Below are 14,907 nucleotides of genomic sequence, written 5' to 3' on the forward strand. Positions count from 1 at the left end.
CCCCGCATCAAGTTCTGTGCTGACAGCTCAGATCCTGGAGCCTGTTTCAGATTCTGTGTCTCCCTCTCTCTCTGCCCCTCCCCCACGGGTGCTCTGTCTTTTTCTGTCTCAAATATAAACTAGATATATAAAAAAAGAAAGATGAGAGAACATACTGAAAATATTTATTTCTGTGCAGTGATGCTAATACTCATCCATATTACAATGTCCAAGGGCATTATTAGGCAGAGAGATTCAAGACTGGCAACTACATATGACTTTTCTGTCCTTTTCAAAATGCCCTTCTTTCCTCTCATGAACATTTTGCATTTAGCCTGTTTTCTCAAATGGCTCAAAATCTGCCATTTCTAGGAAATGTTTGATGATTGACCACCCTTTTTTTTTTTTTTTTTTTTACATTCCTTTGGTGTTTTCCTACTCTTGCATTTTTCTTGCTTTCCTTGATCTCTGTCCTCCTAAGATTGGCCTCAGGTGATAGGTGGTTTGGATCTCTCTAATTAAAGACTTTAAGCTTATGAAAGTAAGGACTAGCCTCTCGTTCTTTTCCTTTTATGATGTGGCAAGCACCAAGCACAGGTTAGATGACCACTCTGTCAAAGATCACTTTCATTCCTCCATGGCTTGGGATTTAGTAGGTAAAAAGTTTTTATTGGTAGAGGGGCCTTTAATCTAGGGACCTTTCTGGCTTTTATCTACAGAATAAAACTTAAACTAAGCACTTGGGATTCTCTATATGATATCTCCCTTATCTATATTATCAATCTTTAATTAAAAAATTTTAAAACTACCTAAATTTATAGAAAAGTACAGGTACAGCTCTTTCTCAGTCACTGGGGTCTGTGCTTAGGTACAGATGGGAGAGTAGAGCCAACACAGCAGTGACCAAGAGGTAGTTTTGTCACAAAACTATGTGACTCCACAGAGACTCTTCAGGAAATCCCCTCAATTAAGAGCTGAAGCTGATTAGTAAATGTGGACTCTGGAACAAATGTGAGGTCTAGAGGGTTAACTTGAGTGTGGCCAAAATCCATAAAGCTGCCCAGGAGCTACTCATGCACATGTCTCCTTGAAGGTAATACCATGCTGCAGTGACTCATTTGTATCCAGGTGCACCTGGAGGGCAAAATAAAGCTTCAATCCAGAACTGTCTTTACTTGACTTTCAGGATCTTGACATTCTATCTTTTCAGTCTCACAGCCAACAAAATATATCTTAGGGTCTAAACTAAATTGGTGGCTATTTAATTTTTTTTTTTTTTTGTCAAATTGGTTTCCATACAACACCCAGTGCTCATCCCAACAGGTGGCCTCCTCAATGCCCATCATCCACTTTCCCCTCTTCCCCACCCCCATCAACTCTCAGTTTCTCTTAGTATTTTCGAATCTCTTATGGTTTGCCTCCTTCCCTCTCTGTAACTTTTTCCCCCTTCCCCTCCCTTCTTCTTCTGTTAAGTTTATCCAGATCCACATAGAGTGAAAACGTATGGTATCTCTCTTTCTCTGCCTGACTTATTTCACTTAACATAACACCCTCCAGTTCTACCCACGTTGCTACAAATGGCAGGATTTCTTTCTTTCTCATTGCCAAATAGTATTCCATTGTATATATAAACCACATCTTCTTTATCCATTCATCAGTTGATGGACATTTAGGCTCCTTCCATGATTTGGCTGTTGTTGAAAGTGCCACTGTGAACATTGGGGTACATGTGCCCCTATGCATCAGCACTCCTGTATCCCTTGGGTAAATTCCTAGCAGTGCTACTGCTGGGTCATAGGATAGGTCTATTTTTAACTTTTTGAGCAGCCTTCACACTGTTTTCCAGAGTGGCTGCACCAGTTTGCATTCCCACCAACAGTGTAAGAAGGTGCCTGTTTCTCCACATCCTCGCCAGCATCTATAGTCTCCTGATGTGTTTATTTTAGCCGTTCTGACCAGTGTGGGGTGGTATCTCAGTGTGGTTTTAATTTGTATTTCCTGGATGATAAGTGACATTGAGCATTGTTTCATGTGTTTATAGGCCATCTCGATTCTTCTTTGGAAAAGTGCCTATTCATGTCTTCTGCCCATTTCTTCACTGGGTTATTTGTTTTGGGGTATGAAGTTTGGTGAGTTCCTTATAGATTTTGGATACTAGCCCTTTATCAATATGTCACTTGCAACTATCTTTTCCCATTCCATCAGTTGCCTGTTAGTTTTGTTGACTGTTTCCTTTGCAATGTGGAAGCTTTTTATTTTGATGAGGTCCCAATAGTTCATTTTTGCTTTTGATTCCCTTGCCAGTTGCTATTTAATTTTATATCAAATGATTCAGATTTTTTAAATGTTCACAAATATTTCAGCAGAGAACTCCCAAAGAGTTTGCAATTAAAAGTTTTGTGAAGTAAGAATATTTTTAAAAAATTTAACATTTATTTGTTTTTGAGAGAGAGAGACACAGAGTGTGAGCAGGGGAGGGTCAGAGAAAGAGGGAAATACAGAATAAGAAGCAGGCTCCAGGCTCTGAGCTGTCAGCACAGAGTCTGATGAGGGGCTCGAACCCACGAACCATGAGATGATGACCTGAGCAAAAAGTCAGCCACTTAACCGACTGAGCCACCCAGGTGCCCCAAAGTATGAATAGTTTTGAAACTGCAAATATCAACTTATATTACTATCACTCAATTAAGACTAAAGGTAATTTAACTGCATGAGAATAGGCAGAACATACAGTACAAAGTATAATCCTTTATACCAAATACGTTTAGCCTTATGAAATAATACCACTGGATAGATGAAAATGTTATTTAAGATTGGTATTGGTCTTAAACTGGCCTGTGCTTTTCCACTTCTGTATCTAAGCTAATTAGTGTTGTTCTCCTCCTGAATTGGTCTGTTCCTTATCTGAGCCAGCCTAAATCCTGGTTATTCTTTCATAACTATCAGTAAAGCCATCTTCTTTGTGAAGCTTTTCCAAATTCTTACTTTCTAGCCCTCTTTCTTACTCTCAGTCAGAATGAGTAATAAAATCCCTATCTAGAGGGGGGCCTGGGTGACTCAGTTGGTAAAGTGTCCCACTTTGGCTCAGGTCATGATCTTACAGTTTGTGGATTCGAGCCCCATGTTAGGCTCTGCACTGACAGCTTAGAGCCTGGAGCTGTTTCAGATTCTGTATCTCCCTCTCCCTCTGTTCCTCCCCTGCTTGTGCTGTCTCTCTTTTTGAAAGTAAATAAATATTTAAAAAAAAAAAAAACAACCAGAAATAGCCTTTCAAAAAAAGCTCTATCTAGAAAGCACATTTAATGAAATATTTCCCTCATTTACAGTTGAAGTACCTAAGGCCCAGAGAAGTGAAATCATTTGTCAAAGGTTTCAGGTTGTGAGAAGTAGCAAAGCTTGCTTTGAAACCAGTTATCCTGACTTCCAATACAGAGCAGTTGCCCTGTCTGTTCATTTCCCTGTCATTGCAGCATTCCTGCCCAGGGGCTAAGAGAGCTTCTGCTGGAGCAAAAGATGGGCCTAAAAGAACAGCATGGCTGAAGTTGATCAGTTAAGGTTGGGCCAGACCCTGGAGGAACCCAGGACAAGGCTGAACAGTATGAACTTTATTAGGCATTAGGGAGCTTTTGATAATAAAGGATTTGAAACCACTACCCTCATTCACTTGTTAATAATGCTATCTCATTGTAGTTTTGATTGGCATTTCTCTAATAACTAGTGATGTTTCGTGTGCTATTGGCTATTTGTATAATTCCTTTGGGGAAATGTCTAATCAAGTCCTTTGCCCATTTTTGAATTATATTGATTGGTTTTTGTTGTTGATCTTTAGGAGTTAACTATATCTTTCAGATATTAATCCCTTATGAGATACATAATTTGCCAATATTTTCTCCCATGCTGTCTGTTGCCTTTTTACTGTAGGGATAGTGTCTTTTGATGCATAAAATTTTTAAATTTTTTGTGAAGTCCAATGTCTGTTTTTTCTTTTGTTTCCTATGTTTCTGTGTGTCGTATTTGAGAAATTATTGCCAAATCTATGGTCATGAAATTTTTATCTTTTGTTTTCTTCTAGAATTTTATCATTTTAGGGGTGCCTGGGTGGCTTAGTCAGTTGAATGTCCTACTTCAGCTCAGGCCATGATCTCACAGTTCATTTGGAGGCTTTGAGCCCCACATTGGGCTCTCTGCTCTCAGCATAGAGCCCACTTCCAACCCTCTGTCCCTCTTTTTCTGTGCCCATACCCTGTTTGCACACTCCCTTCTCACAAAATGAATCAACATTAAAAAGAAAAAGAATTTTATTATTTTAGGTCTTACATTTAGGTCCTAAATGACATGTGACAGGCAGTACTAGGTGCTTAGACAGCAATAGACAAGAGAAATCTGGTTCTTGTCCTCATGGACCTCAATTGTGGGAGGGTGGAGCAAGATTTTTGCCTACAAACTGGAATTGTATTTAGGAAGGGAATGTTGGAGACAATGTATTTTGCCTTATTTCAGGGAATGGGGGCTATGTCTCTAGAAGCAAATGGATACACAAGTGCTTCTGTGACACTTGAACATTGTCAAGGACTGTGAAGGTAGACACATGCAGGCTTTCCTGCCAGAGGTTTTGGGTCTTTGCATAAGTTCTAAGGATATTAAAGAGATTGTAAGGTACATGATCTTGACCATGAGGTAAAGCTTAAAATGGATAAGTCTCCTTTTTTCCTTTTCCCAGTATTCCTAGAGATTCTTAGGAGAGAGGCTTCTCTGTGTTCATTTAGGGACACTCCAAATTGTAGTTGAACAGACAGTAGCCTGAAAGTCAGAAACCCAGGACCTAGTTACAAATTTTCCTTAATCCTCTGTGTTGCCTTGGCAAGCCCCTTCCTTGGGATTTCTTGGATTTTTGTAATGGGGATAATTGTACCTGCTCTATCTAATTGCTAAAGTAGCTGTGAGGATCAGGTGAAGGAATATCCTCTAAAATAGTTTTATTCTATACTTGTGTAAGGAATTAGCTGGATTCTTATTTGATCTACACAAACACCATGTGAGTCAGGGATGACAGGTTTTATTACTTTTATTACTTTCATTTTATTTACTTCTATTTGGACTCTATTTCAGCTAAGTTTGTTTCCCACTTTCCCTCCCCTGCACCTCATCTCCTATGTAAGTAAAGCTTCTTTTCTCTAACTGACTTTTAGGGCCCATTCTCCTGCCTCTGAAAGGAAGGAATGAGAATCAAGGAGTCTAAGATACATTAGGAATTATCCAGTCTAATACCAATCTTCTCCCTCCTCCTGCCTCCCTCATTCCCTCTAATACTTTACAGAGAAGGAAACCAAGGCTCAGAGAGAGGGGAAAATGTGTGCAAATTCATACATTGAATTAGGGGTAAGCAATACATCTAGCAACTCCAAATAATTATATGAGAATTTTATTAATAATCTAAATCCCTGGACCTTGTCAGCCTATCAAATCAGAATCTCCAAAGGATAAGACTTCTGACTTGGTTTTTTTTTTTTTTTTTTTTGACCTGCATTTTTACAACCTCCTCAGATGATTCTGATGTCGTGGGCAATGGCAGGATACCTTTGAAAAATAATTATTTAGATTAGTGGTCTAAGGGGTGCCTGGGTGGCTCAGTTGGTGGAGCATGTGATTTTTGATCTCAGGGTCCTGAGTTTGAGCCCCTCATTGGGCATAGAGCTTGCTTAATACGTAATTATAGAGTGGTCTTAAACTTTTAACATTGTATAAGTAAAAGAATTTTGAAAAGTTACATAACTTTTTACACATTTTTTTTAATGCTCATTTATTTTTGAGAGAGCACAAGCAGGGAAGAGGTAGAGAGAGTAGGGGACAGAGGATCCAAAGGAGGCTCTATACTCACTGCAGCGAGCCCAGTGTGGGACATGAACTCACAAACCTCAAGATCATGACCTGAGCCAAAGTGGGAGGCCCAACTGACTGAGTCACTCTGATACCCCAACTGTTTACACATTTTAAAGTTCACATTTAAACATTTTATCATAAGATTAAATAATTGCAAAAAATCTAATGTTTTACATTGTATACATGCATATATTTTATATATCTTTTTTGAAATCTCGGAACTGCGAATTTAGGTCATATAATTTATAGAAAATATCCACTATATAATGTAATTTACACAGCCAGTTCTCACTGTTAACAAATCAGCCAAATGAGATCACTTACTATTAGAAAATGTCTAACTTTTTTTTCCCAATTAAAATAAATATCTTAAATATTTAACTTCTGCATCATAATTCTATGAGAAATAAAGCAAGTAGTTTTTCCATGAGTTTGTCACCTGGTTGAATTAAGATGTTACTCCTTTCTGTACTGATTTCTTTTTTTTCTTTTTTAACTTTTTATTTTTGAGAAAGAGACAGTGTGTAAGTGGGAAAGGGGCAGAGAGAGAGGGAGACACAGAACCAGAAGCAGGCTCCAGGCTCTGCACTGTCAGCACAGAGCCTGACGAGGGGCTCGAGCTCATGAACTGTCAGATTGTGACCTAAACTGAAGTCAGATGCTTAACTAACTGAGCCACCTAGGCTCAGTACAGCCACCCTGTACTGATTTCTTAAGAGAGCTCTTTGATTTGCTTCTTGGCCTTTTCCTCTGAGGTTACAGATTCTCAAATTATCCCTTTGGCACTCTGGATAAGAGAGACAGTAATTTTTTTTTTTAATAAAGTGGGGAAAATGTATTTCTGAAGGAGAAAGTGGGCAAAGAGAACCAACTGGGCAGAACAACGTTAGGAAAGATTACATATGGAAGTTGAGAATCTGGACATTTTCTTAAAACTTTCCCTGCTCAAGTACCACAGGAACAGAGGAAATGCTTCAAACTAATGAGTTCAACCACGCTATCTACCTATATAACAAAGAACCATTGTAATGAATATTTTTGCATGCATCAAACTTGAGAAACCTGATGTACATATAAAATGGTGCCCTCAGCTGTTCTTTCCACTTTCTTTTTCTGCTCTAGGCATATGTCTGTTTTAGGCAATATTCCTAATGCTGTGATAATAAAACATTTGCGAGATCTGCCCTCATTCACTTGTTTTGGGTAAGGCTAGCATGAATATATATGATTTCTCACCTGTAAGGAGGCATGTAAGCAATGGGAAAAGAGTTACCTTCTGTACTGGCCCAGGTCTGCCTTGTCAACAGGGAAGACGTGCAAAATCCAACTGGCAGCAAAGCCACCTTGGCCAAGGGGAACAGGCACAAAGTTCCTGGATCAAGGCCTGAAAATAGCTGGCATGAGGACAGGATGCAATAATATCCTTGATTGAAAAGCACAAGTCCCATAACCTGAACCTCAGCTCCAGGGGCTTATTGCAGTCTGTCCCATGGCAGGGTCCCGAATTGGCCCCGTTGTAGGTGCTTAAGAATTCTTCTTGACAGGTCTCCAAATCCCATTCCACAAGTTCTATGCTCTTCTCCCTGTATGTCTACCATTTTCTCCTGCCTGTCTAGCATCTATCTTCTTTGTGTATATCCTCTGTAATCCCCTCTTTCTTTCCATGTTTCCTTACTGTGATCTGGCTGGTCATATAAGCAGAGAACTTTGTTCATTTATTCATTTTTTTAACCCATTCATTTCACAATTTTGCATTGAATACTCACCATGTCATATTTTGTGCTAAACACTGAGGAGGAAAAAGATAAAAATATGTCTGCCTTTAAGGAACTTATAGCCCAGTGAAGGAAATAGATGTATACGTATGACTATAATGTTAAAATAAATAACTGCCAGCGCACGTGAGTGTCTCAGTTGGTTAAGTGTCCGACTTTGGCTTGGGTTATGATCTCACAGTTTGTGTTTGAGCCCCATGTTGGGCTCTGTGCTGACAGCTCAGAGCCTGGAGCCTGCTTTGGATTTTGTGTCTCCCTCTCTCTCTGCCCCTTACCTGCTCATGCTCTGTCTCTTTCTGTCTCAAAAATAAATTTTAAGAAACATTAAAATAAATAACTGCCAAGCCTTTGAAGGACATGGTATGAATGAATGAGCATTGTGAATGAATGAATAGTGCTAAGATGCAAACTTTCTAGAAAGGAAGATTTGTAAAGATGTCTGCTTTTCCAAGTTAATCTGTATATTATTGCAATTCCAATCAAAATCACCAAATCACAAAATGTTAAAATTTGAGATATAATTCATACCATGCAGTTTACCCATTTAAAGTGTACAAGTCAGTGACTTTTGTTCTGTTCACAGAGTTATGTAGTCAGCATCACAACCAATTTTAGAACATTTTCATCACCCCAAAAAGGAACCTCATATTCATTATCAGTCACTCCTCATTTTCCTCCAACTTTCCCCACTGTAGCCCTAGGCAACCACTAATCTATTTTCTGTCTCTATAGCTCTAACAATTCTGGGACATTTCATATAAATGGAATCATACAATATGTGGCCTTTTTTTCTAGCTTCTTTCACTTAGGGTAATCTTTTAAAGATTCACTAACGTTATAGCATGTATCAGTACTTCATTCCTTTTTTATGCTGGATGATACTCCATTGCATAGATATGCCATGTTTTATTTATCCATTCTTCAGTTGATGGCTGCTTGGGTTATTTTCACTTTTTGATATCATAAATCATGCTGCTATGAACATTTGTGTACAAACCTTTGCATGGGTGTATGTTTTCAGTACTCTTGGGTGATTACAGCTATGCTAAAATCCATTTTTGGTGGATTTTAGTACTTCAGCTCTATAGTTCGAAGGACCTCTGCAATTTGATTTTCTTCCTTATGCTATTTCTGACATTGGAAAACATACCCCCCTTTGGGGGGACCATGTCATTTAGGAGGAGAATGCCCTGAACTAGATATTTAGATACTAGAACTAGCCAAAGGTGACTATTGATATTTAAGATAATTAAAATTAAATAAAATTAAAAATTTAGTTTTTCTGCCACATTGCTAGTATTCAGTAGCTATCCAGGGCTTGTGGCTACTATGTTAGATAGCACTGCTTTATTTTTTTAATTAATTATTTAAAAATATTTACATTCAAGTTAGTTAGCATATGGTGCAATAATAATTTCGGGGGTAGAATTCAGTGATTCATCCCCTACATATAACCCCCAGTACTCATCCCAACAAGTATCTTCCTTAATGCCCCTTGCCCATTTAGCCCATTCCCCCACCCACAATCCCTCCAGCAACCCTCAGTTTGTTTTCTATGTTTAGGGGTCTCTTATGTTTTGTCCCCCTCCCTGTTTTTAATATTATTTTTGCTTCCCTTCCCTTATGTTCATCTGTTTTGTATCTTAAATTCCACATATGAGTGAAGTCATATGATATTTGTCTTTCTCTGACTAATTTCACTTAGCATAATACATTGTAGTTCCATCCACGTTGTTGCAAATGGCAAGATTTCATTCTTTTTGATTGCTAAGTAATTCTCCATTGTATATATACACCACATCTTCTTTATCCATTTATCTATCGATGGACATTTGGGCTTTTTTCATACCTTGGCTATTGTCAGTAGTGCTGCTATGAACATTGGGGTGCATATGCCCCCTCAAAACAGCACACTCATATCTTTTGGATAAATACCTAGTAGTACAATTGCTGGGTTGTAAGGTAGTTCTATTTTTTAATTTTTTGATTTTTGAAAACATACTGTTTTCTAGAATGGATGCCCCAGTTTGCATTCCTACCAACGGTGGATGGCACTCTTTTAGAATAATGGGACTAGTAATGTGCTAAGTAACCTTGAAGCTATCACTTCCCATCTGTGCATTAGATTTCTCATCTGTAAATAAGGGTAGTGGACACTGAAAGGCTTATCTTCCTCTGACATTCTAAGTGGTTTATGATTAAGTCTTTGGGGTGGGCCTCCTCCCATCTCCTCCTCCATCCTTTCTCCCTGTTCACTGTGGCTAGGACAAGAGTACCCGGAGGGAACATTAGGCTGCTAATTGGTCAAGTTATGTTACTCCCACTCCCTGCTCCTTGGTGAAAGGGAAAGTGACTTGAGGGTATACCTACATCTGAGTGCCTCCCACTTGTGCAGTGCTTTATGTATCATAGAAAACATTATTTCACATGATTTCTTAATTTTATATAATCAAAGAATCTCAAAGTTGGAAGAGCCTTAAATTTAGGTCATCTCAAACATCAGAAAATATGATTCACATGAGTTGCTTATAAAATGAGAATTCTAAGGCCCCCTACTTCCTGGAGAATGATCTAGTAGGTGTCAGGGTTTCCCTGGCCCAATCTGTACCCTCCTACACTGCAGTTCTGTGGGGCAGGACCTTGGAATTTGCATTATTAACACTGTGTGACCATGCTTTGAGACACACTTGCCTTACTTGTCCCAACCATGTCTTAAAGTCTGCTCTTTAGTATCCCTGTAAATCCCAGATTGTACATATCTCCAGAGTTAGGAAGCTCCTGAAGGAGTACCTTCTATCATTGAATAGCTCTGACAGTTTGAAAGAGTTTCCTTATATTAAACTCTCCCAATTGCCCCACCTCTTCCATTTATAGTTACATAACACTAGTCTGCTTCTATACCATAATAATCCTTCAAGTTCATTTATTTGTTCAGCAAATATTTTCATAATAGTTTATTGTCAGATTGGTTTCCATGTAACACCCAGTGCTTCTCCCCACAAGTGCCCCCCTCCATGACCATCGCTCCCTTTCCCCCTCCTCTCCCCCTTCAGCCCTCAGTTCGTTTTCCGTATTCAGTAGTCTCTCATGATTTGTGTCCCTCTCTCTCTCTCCCCAACTCTCTTTCCCTCTTCCCCTCCCTATGGTCCTCTGTTAGGTTTCTCCTGTTAGACCTATGAGTGACAACATATGGTATCTGTTCTTCTCCGCCTGTTCAACAAATATTTATTGAGCATTGGCTGTATACAAGTTTCTCTGCAAGGCACTGGGAATTCAGCAGTGAATAAGACCAACTTGGTCTGTGCCTTCAGTAAACTTACAGTCTAGTAGGGGAGACAGACAATTAAAAAAAATAATACAATTATAGTTTGAGAAAAATGCTATAAAAATAGAGTGTTATGATGAAGAATAACAGGAAAGGCTGATGCTACCTAGGGTGGTCTAAAACATGACATAGAGCAAACCATTTGAAGAGCTAGGGGAAGAACATGGCATGTCTGTCAGTCAGAAGGCTAATATTGTGTTTGGAGTCTATTAAGCAGAATGGGACAATGGCACAAGATGAGTTGGAGAGATACAATGCATAGTAGAAGTTTGGATTTTCTTCTACTTTCAATGGAAGCCACCCTAGGTTTTTTAATTTTTAATTTTTTTTTATTTTTAAAGTTTATTTATTTTGAGAAAGAGAGAGAGAGCAAGCAGGGGGGGGGGAAGAGAGAGAGAGAGAGAGAGAGAGAGAGAGAGAATATGAGAATCCCAAACAGGTTCCATGCTCAGTGCAGGGCTCAAACTCACAGAACTGTGAGATCATGACCTGAGCCGAAATCTAAAGTCAGATGCCTAACAGATTGAGCCACCCAGGCACCCAGCCGCTAAAGGATTTTAAGCAGGAGGTGAAGTAATCTGATTTATGTTCTTAATAGATTATTCTGGATGATATATGGATTGGAAGAAGGTAAGAGTAAAGTGGGAGACAAATCTGGGGGCATTGTGGTCATTTAGGCAGGAGATGAAGATTGCCTGAACCAGAGTAGAGGCAACAGAGACCTAGATATTGAGACTTACTCTCATGTGTCTCAATATCTTCTCTTCTCCAGAATAAATAGTTCAGTATAGATTGTCCTTCATAGGAGGTGTGATTCCTTTTTCTCATCTGGGTATTTCTCTTCTGGAAGGCCTAACCTACCAGGTTAGATCGTGCCTTCTGTTTCAGTGAGGAGCCTAGTTTTTGCCACCTAATTTTTCCTCCAGCTCTTTCCTCCTATCCTGTGTCTTACTTTTCTCTTAGTCTAGGAACTAAAATCTCTAATCCAATGACTATCATATAGAAGGGAACCCCAGTCTTCCCTGTCATTAATCAGATAATCAGGTTTTCTATGATTAATCCATGAACCTTAAGTACCTATTGTGCCAACTGAACTTGGAAGAGATTGAGAGGTAGAAGACATGATCCCTGCCCTCTAAGAGCCCAAGGTTCAATGGGAACTATAAAGCCCCAATAAATGTAATATAAGGTAGTACCAATAGATCACAAGGAAAGTGAGATCTACTCTGCTACAACCCACCATGTGATCTTGAGCACATTAAATGGTCTCTTTGGATCTCTTTGGAGTTAGGAGACTAAACTGAATGTTCTTTTAAAAACTGTTAACATCTAGGTTGCCTGAGTGACCCAGTTGGTTAAGTGTTCGACTCTTGATTTTGGTTCAGGTAATGATCTCATGGTTTGTGGGACTGAGCCCCAAGTTGGGCCCTGCACTGAGAGCATGGAACCTACTTAGAATTCTCTATCTCTCCCTCTCTTTGTTCCTCCCCTGCTCATACACGAGTTCTCACTCTTTCTTAAAATAAGTAAATAAACATTAAAAGAAGAAAAACAACTAAACTCTAACACCCTAGCGAGATTGGAAGCTTTTCATAAGCCAGTATTCTGTTCACTTCCTCCTCCTAAAGAGCCAGGGGCCCCAGTCTGGTGTGTATGTCAGAGAAAGAAGACACTGAAAGGAGTAAAGTACCTATATCAATAATGCATAACTTCAGCCTAGAGCCTGAGAGAAGAATGTACACTGTGGGGTGTGTGTGTTTGTGTATGTAACTAGAAGTGGGCTCAAGTAAGCAGTTTGTATATAGATTTGTGCTTATCTGTTCCTGTGCACTTTCTTTTCTTTTCTTTTTAAAGTTTATTTGTTTATTTTGAGAGAGAGAGTGTGCGAGTGCATAGGTGAATGCATGGGCAGGGGAGGGGCAGAGAAAGAGGATGAGAGAGAATCCCAAGCAGGCTCCACACTGATAAGCACAAAGTCTGACATGGGGCTCAAACCCACAAACTGTGAGATCATGACCTGAGCCAAAATCAAGAGTCAATGCTCAACTAACTGAGCCACCCAGGTTCCTCTGTTCCTGTGCACTTTCTATGTACCAGGCTCTATTCTGGGTTCTAGGAATGTAGTAATACACAAGATGACAAATTCTCTGTTACCATTGAGTTTATATTCCAATGAAAGACATAGATAATATACAAGTAAATAAAATACATGAGATAATTTCAAATAATAGAAAGTTATGTGAAGAAAATAAAACAATGATTTGATAGAATTTTGGGAAGGACAAGCTCTGCACATAGGTGGGTACATAAGTGTGGTGCATGTACTTGCAGATGGGCCCATGTTTGAGTCTTGGGTCCCTATATTTCTCCTTGTTTGTGCTTCTGTGTATAAATGTGCAGCTCTTGTGCCTACAGTGTTTTGTATATTAGTATATATGATTTTATGCATGTGAGTATACACAAACAAGCTGGTATATGGTACATATGTGGGGACATGTGTGCATGGGTGTACGATATGTGTTGGCATTTAGCCATAACTGGAGATGTTCTGGAGTTTCCGTGGTACTCATCACTAGGCCAGTTAAGAAAATGGCTTTTTGCCTCTGGCATGCAAGACTGTTTGCCAGCTTCTCTCTCTGTGTTCCTTCCCATTTTAAAGAGCTCTCTGTGCTTGGCTCCTCTCAGCACTAGGAGGGCTAAGCCAAGCAAAGGATAGCAACTGACTCATCAAGTCAGGAACTGGAAAGAAGCTGATAATCTGTATAACCTCCAAGGCCTGGTTCCCTGCTAGTCTCTGTCCTTCACATGATGAGGCAAAAGGGTCCTGCCTTGAAATGAGAAAACCTGAGGATCTATTCTTGACTCTGCCAGTTATTATTGTTTGACCTTGGCCTAGCTATTACATATCTCTGGGCTTTAGTTACCTCCCTCTTAAGTACTCTGTGTAGTAAGGAAAGGGAAGTAGCACAATGTCCTGCAGTATTTAGGGAGGTCTATGTGGTTCTGGTGCCTGAAGCAGAAGGGAAGGCATTCTGAGCAGGGGCAATGGCATGATCAAAAGTGCGGAGATTGGTCTTTGTTTGTAGGAATCCGCTTAAAATAAAATTCAAACTTCTTAACCATTGCCTACACCTATGTGATCCAACAGCTGCCTAAGTCTCATTCTTACCTTTCTTCTTGTTCACTATGCTCTAGCCATACTGGCTTTGTTACTATTCTTTGATTGGGCAAAACCTTTTACTGCCTCAGTGCCTTTCCAAATTTCAATGTTCTCTCTGCCTGGGATACTCTTTTCAAGAATTCATATGTTGGGGCGCTTGGGTAGCTCAGTCGGTTGAGAGTCTGACTTCCGCTCAGGTCATGATCTCAAGGTTCATGGGTTCAAGCCCCATGTCAGGCTCTATACTGACAGCTCAGAGCCTGGAGCCTGCTTTGGGTTCTATATCGCACTCTCTCTCTGACCCTCCCCTGCTCACGCTCTCTCTGTGTCTCAAAAATAAATTAAAAACATTAAAAAAATAAAAAAATAATTCATATAGTTGGCTACTTCTCATTACTCAGGTCTTAGTTCAAATATCACCTCCCCAGGGGGAGGCTTTCTCTGACCATCTTATTTAAAGTAGTTGTCCTCTAATGTTTATCAATATTTAAAATGTACATATCCTTTGAATTCACAGTTTCACTTCTAGTACTTCATCCTACAGTTATATTTATTTGCAACTGAGTAAAATGAGATTTGAACAAAGATATTTATTGAAGCATTTATTTGTTAATTATGGCACATACAAACTGGAACTTTTTGCAGATGACAAAGAAAATGAAACAGCATTATAAGTCTTATTGGGAATGATATCAAGGTATATTGTTAAATTTTTTAAAAAGACAGATAATTGAGCTCTATACTTAAGATTCGTGTAATTTATTGGGTGTATATTATACTCAATAAAA

The sequence above is a fragment of the Suricata suricatta genome, chromosome 12 (genome assembly GCF_006229205.1).
Source record: "Suricata suricatta isolate VVHF042 chromosome 12, meerkat_22Aug2017_6uvM2_HiC, whole genome shotgun sequence".
In the NCBI taxonomy this organism is placed as follows: domain Eukaryota; kingdom Metazoa; phylum Chordata; class Mammalia; order Carnivora; family Herpestidae; genus Suricata; species Suricata suricatta.